This window comes from Trachypithecus francoisi, unplaced genomic scaffold, assembly GCF_009764315.1.
Source record: "Trachypithecus francoisi isolate TF-2019V2 unplaced genomic scaffold, Tfra_2.0 Lachesis_group10, whole genome shotgun sequence".
Classification (NCBI taxonomy): Eukaryota; Metazoa; Chordata; class Mammalia; order Primates; family Cercopithecidae; genus Trachypithecus; species Trachypithecus francoisi.
In genome coordinates, this window is record NW_022681455.1 from 32,619,968 (window position 1) to 32,625,891 (window position 5,924).

The window sequence follows — 5,924 nt, forward strand, 5'->3', positions numbered from 1 at the left end:
TACGAAAATTAATTCAAGATGGATTAGAGACTTAAATGTTAGACCTAATACCATAAAAACCCTAGAAGAAAACCTAGGTAATGCCATTAAGGACATAGGCATGGGCAAGGACTTCATGTCTAAAACACCAAACGCAATGGCAACAAAAGTCAAAATTGACAAATGGGATCTAATTAAACTAAAGAGCTTTTGCACAGCTAAAGAAACTACCATCAGAGTGAACAGGCAACCTACAGAATGGGAGAAAATTTTTGCAATCCACTTATCTGACAAAGGACTAATATCCAGAACCTACAAAGAACACAAACAATTTACAAGAAGAAACAAACAACCCCATCAAAAAGTGGGCAAAGGATATGAACAGACATTTCTCAAAAGAAGACATTCATACAGCCAACAGACACATGAAAAAATGCTTGTCATCACTGGCCATCAGAGAAATGCAAATCAAAACCACAATGAGATACCATCTCATACCAGTCAGAATGGCAATCATTAAAAAGTCAGGAAACAACAGGTGCTGGAGAGGATGTAGAGAAATAGGAACACTTTTACACTGTTGGTGGGACTGTAAACTAGTTCAACCATTATGGAAAACAGTATGACGATTCCTCAAGGATCTAGAACTAAAAGTACCATATGACCCAGCCATCCCATTACTGGGTATATACCCAAAGGATTATAAATCATGCTGCTATAAAGACATATGCACACATATGTTTATTGTGGCACTATTCACAATAGCAAAGACTTGGAATCAACCCAAATGTCCATCAGTGACAGACTGGATTTTAAAAATGTGGCACATATACACTGTGGAATACTATGCAGCCATAAAAAAGGATGAGTTTGTATCCTTTGTAGGCACATGGATGAAGCTGGAAACCATCATTCTCAGCAAACTATCACAAGAACAGAAAACCAAATACCACATGTTCTCACTCATAGGTGGGAACTGAACAATGAGATCACTTGGACTCGGGAAGGGGAACATCACACACCAGGGCCTATTATGGGGAGCAGGGAAGGGGGAGGGATGGCATTGGGAGTTATACCTGATGTAAATGAGTTGATGGGTGCTGAGGAGTTGATGGGTACAACACACCAACATGGCACAAGTATACATATGTAACAAACCTGCATATTATGCACATGTACCCTAGAACTTAAAGTATAATAATAAAAAAGTTTAAAAATAAAAAAATTTAAAAATTTTTTTTAAAAGCTGAAAAAAAAATAAAGTGGAAAATACAATCTAAAATCAGAATATAAGTTTGCCAGGTAAAAAGAAGAGGAAAGAGGCAACAGCAAGAGGTTTGCAATAGTGGCACATAAAAGTACTGAGCCACTCCAGTGTTCTGTACTATTCAGTGCATAATTCTAGAGCCCCTGAGACTGGGAAAGTTGCCACTGGGCATCCAGCAGCAGTGGTGTACTCAGGATCACGGTAAACCCAGTCTAAGGAGGGTCTCCGCTGCTGTGATGGGCGCATAAAGAAGGAACCATACTCACACCTGGAATGGAGTTGGGACAAGGAAGAATAGGCAGAGAGACCTGAAGATGCCCTCAATGTCCTTCCTCAGCCCCCACCTCAATGTCCCTCAGAATAGAGGCTTCTAATGCATCCTCTCCTTCCTGTCTAAGGGGAAAACTTCCCACAGGCTTATTCTGAGGCAAAGGCTGTATCAGATCTGGGGATTCCCCAGTCTCACAGGCCTCTTTGCACAGACTTTTCAGCTAGCAACAAGTGCCACTTTAGAGCCTTTTTCTGATTAGCTAAAACCTCACTGGAAAGGTTTTGCTTTGGGCTTCTGCCAGCTGTGTCTGCCTGACCCAGCCTTCTCTATGGTTGTCTAGCCTGGCCGTATCCCTGCTGCGTTATTCAGGGCATTCAGGCAGAATAAGGCCAGAGAAGAAAGAAACTAGGTCAAGCATCCTTATTCAGAGTGTCTCACCTGGATCGCCTGTCCAGCCTCTGTGGGGGCAGAGCAATTAGAGCATTTACCCCATTTGGGTAAATGGGCTAAAAAGACACTGCCATTAGTAGGGAGGGTCAGGGTTACAGTAGGGAGACTGTCTTCAAGGGACATTCTCTCTTCTTTCAGGGCGGAAGAAAAAGTCATGGACTCCTTCTTTGTGGAATCAAGGGAGAAATCATCTTCCCTGGTCAGCCTCTCTTGGAATCTGTGCTTGGTCAGTGGAGTTGAATGTGAACATGGGAGTCATCCTGTCACCAGATGGACCATCCAGGACCCTACCCTGCATTTATTTCACGAATCAAGAATCACTGTATATTCTGAAAGGTTCTGTGGCCTCCTTAATGCCAATGGTAATATAACTAGGAATGCTGTTCCCAGAATATTGGTTTCCTTTAAAAATTTATCAAGCAATTATCCCTAAATTTTTCAAAATTTTTGTGAAGCCACTTACATATTTCTTTTATATCAACTCCTAGGTAACCAGTTATATATAAGAATTTTTCGTGGCACATATAAACTAGGTCCTTTCTCTTGGCACAAAGTTATCTCTTTAAAATCTCAGTCTAGAGAATCTGAAGAAAGAGCCAAATCAGTAGCATTCAGGGGCTGTGTTCAGACAGTGGCTCCCACGAGCAAGTGGCCATGGTGAAACTCCAGGGTGGAAGTCAGATGAGAATTGGAGGATGATGAAGGGTGAAGGAGTAGGAGCATGGGAAAAGCTTTAGCAGGAATATAGAAAATCAGTTGATACAAAGCATTTGGAACATTTGAGGGGAAATGAGGAATGTGGTTGATCTTGGCACAGAAGCCCAGATCTCACTAGTCCCATGGCTCCTCATGCTGTATGAAAATAGCCCTTGAAGACAGAAGACTGGGACGAAAACCAAGCTGCCTGCGTATGCTGTACAATGAAGCTCTGTTTCCCAATCTATCTTTTCAGGTTCCTTCTTCCTGTCAATCTCCTCATTCACACATCGCCTCAGTTGGACCACTGGTGATTAAACCACCCAGAGCTAACCTACACATGTCACTCTTTCCAACACACCTCTGCTTGTCTCTACTTCTGGTTCCCTAGTGATACCTGGGATATTTCCAGAGATAGCTCTTCCCCCAGCCTCTAGATTAGTGGTCACCATGTTCCTTCATTCCCAGAAAAAAAACTTAAATATCTCTTTGTGAGATCTTTATAATGTCTCCTTTTTCTATAAGTTCTTACCAGTAAAGACAGGCCCTAATATTCAGCCACATAAAAATATATATAGTTCTTGAGTACTTAAACCCATATCCAGTCCTCAAGAACTCATGTGTCCAAGGACTCAGCTCAAGGCCATGGTTCATGCGAAGCAGCAACATTAGCAGTAATATTTTGGGGAGAGTACTCTTATATCCTCAGATAGGAAAACTTAAGATATTCCATTTAAACCACAATGACACATCACCTCACATCTGTCAGAATGGCTATTATCAAAAAGACAAAAGATAACAAGTGTTAAGGATGTAGACAAAAGGAAATATTTGTACACTGTTGGTGGGAATGTAAATTAGTACAACCGTTATAGAAAACAAAGTGGAAGTTCCTCAAAAAGTAAAAATAGAACTATCATATGATGTAGTAATCCCATATGCAGGATGTAGACAAAGAATTTAAAATTAGTATCTTGAAAATATAACTATACTCCTATGTTCCTTGCAGCATTATTCACAATAGTCAAGGTATAGAATCAACCTGTGTCATTCAGCAGATGAATAGATAAAGAAAATGTAGTACGGATACACAATTAAATCCTATTCAGGCTTTAAAAGAAAGAAATCCTGTTGCAAGTCAAAAAGTGACTGAGGTAGGTCTCAATCAATTAAAGGTTTATTTTGCCAAGGTTGAGGAATACAGCTGGGAAAAATACAAATCACAGGAGCATCTGTGATCCATGTTTTTGCCAAAGAGAATTTTGAGAACTTTCAGTGTTTAAAGGAGAAAGCAAGCAGGAGGGGAAGGAGAACAAAAAGAGGGAAGAGTAGGCCATGACACAAGTGGTTACATTCCTGAGTCTTTGATTAGCTTCAGTAAATCTGCATCTTACTTGTGAAAAGAGAGTAGAGGAAAAAGTTGATTATTAATTATCTTATGCTCAGTAAATCTACATTTTACATAAAATTAAGTAAACATGTGAAAAGAGGGAAAGAGTAGAGGAAATGAGGTTATGACACAGGGTTGTGAAATTATCATTTTCTGTTTGGGAACAAAAGGAAGACAGTATTGCTGCCTCAGTCCTCAAGATTAACTTTCCCTTGGTGTAATGAGTTTGGGGTCCCAAGATTCTATTTTTCTTTCACATTGTTATTTGTGACAACATGCATGAACCCAGAGGGCATTATGCTAAGTGAAATAAGCCAGACACAGAAAGACAAGTAATGCATGATCTTACTTATATGAGAAATCTAAAAAATCCCATTTTTGAATTGAATTGTTTCTTTATTTTATTTTGTTTTATGTTCTAGAGTACATGTGTAGGACATGCAGGTTTGTTACATGGGAAAATGTGTGGCATGGCGGTTTGCTGCACCAATCAACCCATCACCTAGGTATAAAGCCCAGCATTCATGAGCTATTTATCCTGATGTTCTCCCTGCCCCTGCCCCTCACAGGCCCCAGTGTGTGCTGTTCCCCTCCCTGTGTCCATGTGTTCTCATTGTTCAGCTCCCACTTATTAGTGAGAACATGTGGTATTTGGTTTTCTGTTCCTGCATTAGTTTGCTCAGGATAATGGCTTCCAGCTCCATCCATGTCCCTGCAAAGGACATAATCTCATTCCTTTTTATGGCTGCATAGTATTCCATGGTGTATATGTACCATATTTTCTTTATCCAGTCTATCACTGATGGACATTTGGGTTGATTCCTTACCTTTGTTATTGTGAATAGTGCTTCAATAAACATACACATGTGTGTATCTTTATAATAGAATGATTTATATTCCTTTGAGTATATACCCAATGATATGGTTTGGCTGTGTCCCACCCAAATCTCAACTTGAATTATATCTCCCAGAATTCCCACGTGTTGTGAGAGGGACCCAGTGGGAGGTAATTTGATCATGGGGGCTGGTCTTTCCCATGCTATTCTCATAATAGTGAATAAGCCTCACAATATCTGATGGGTTTATCAGGGGTTTCTGATTTTGTTTCTTCCTTATTTTCTCTTGCTGCAGCCAGGTAAGAAGTGTCTTTCACCTCCCACCGTGATTCTGAGGCCTCCCCAGTCATGTGGAACTATAAGTCCAATTAAACCTCTTATTCTTCCCAGTCTCCAGTATGTCTTCATCAGCAGTGTGAAATGAACTCATATAGTGAATTGGTTCCAGGAGTGGGGTGTTGTTGAAAAGATACCTAAAAATGTGGAAGCAACTTTGGACTGGGTAACAGACAGAGGTTGGAACAGTTTGGAGGGCTCCAAAGAAGACAGGAAAATGTGGGAAAGTTTGGAACCTACTAGAGATTTGTTGAATAGCTTTGACAAAAATGCTGACAGTGACATGAACAATAAGGTCCAGGTCGAGGTGGTCTCAGATGGAGATGAGAAACTTGTTGGGAACAGGAGCAAAGGTGACTCTTGTTATGTTTTAGCAAAGAGGCTGGCAACATTTTGCCCTTGCCCTAGAGATTTGTGGAACTTTGAACTTGAGAGAGATGATTTAGGGTATGTGGCAGAAGAAATTTCTAAGCAGCAAAACATTCAAGAGGTGACTTGGGTACTGTTAAAAGCATTCTGTTTCAAAAGGGAAACAGAGCATAACAGTTCAGAAAAACTACAGTCTGGTGATGCAGTAGAAAAGAAAAATCAATTTTTTAGGAAAAATTCAAGTCAGCCGCAGAAATATACATAAGTAGCAAGGAGCCTAATATTAATCCGCAAGACCATAGGAAAATGTCTCCAGGCCATGTCAGAGAC

General features: G+C 40.3%; 1 long non-coding RNA gene across 1 annotated transcript; it reads left to right on the forward strand.

Annotated features, from left to right (window-relative positions):
- The first annotated feature begins 1,826 nt into the window (after positions 1-1,826).
- Positions 1,827-5,443, forward strand: LOC117087009. The gene is made up of 3 exons (XR_004438640.1): positions 1,827-1,926; positions 2,106-2,329; positions 5,185-5,443. It is a non-coding gene; the product is annotated as an uncharacterized LOC117087009 (long non-coding RNA).
- Positions 5,444-5,924: the final 481 nt, after the last annotated feature.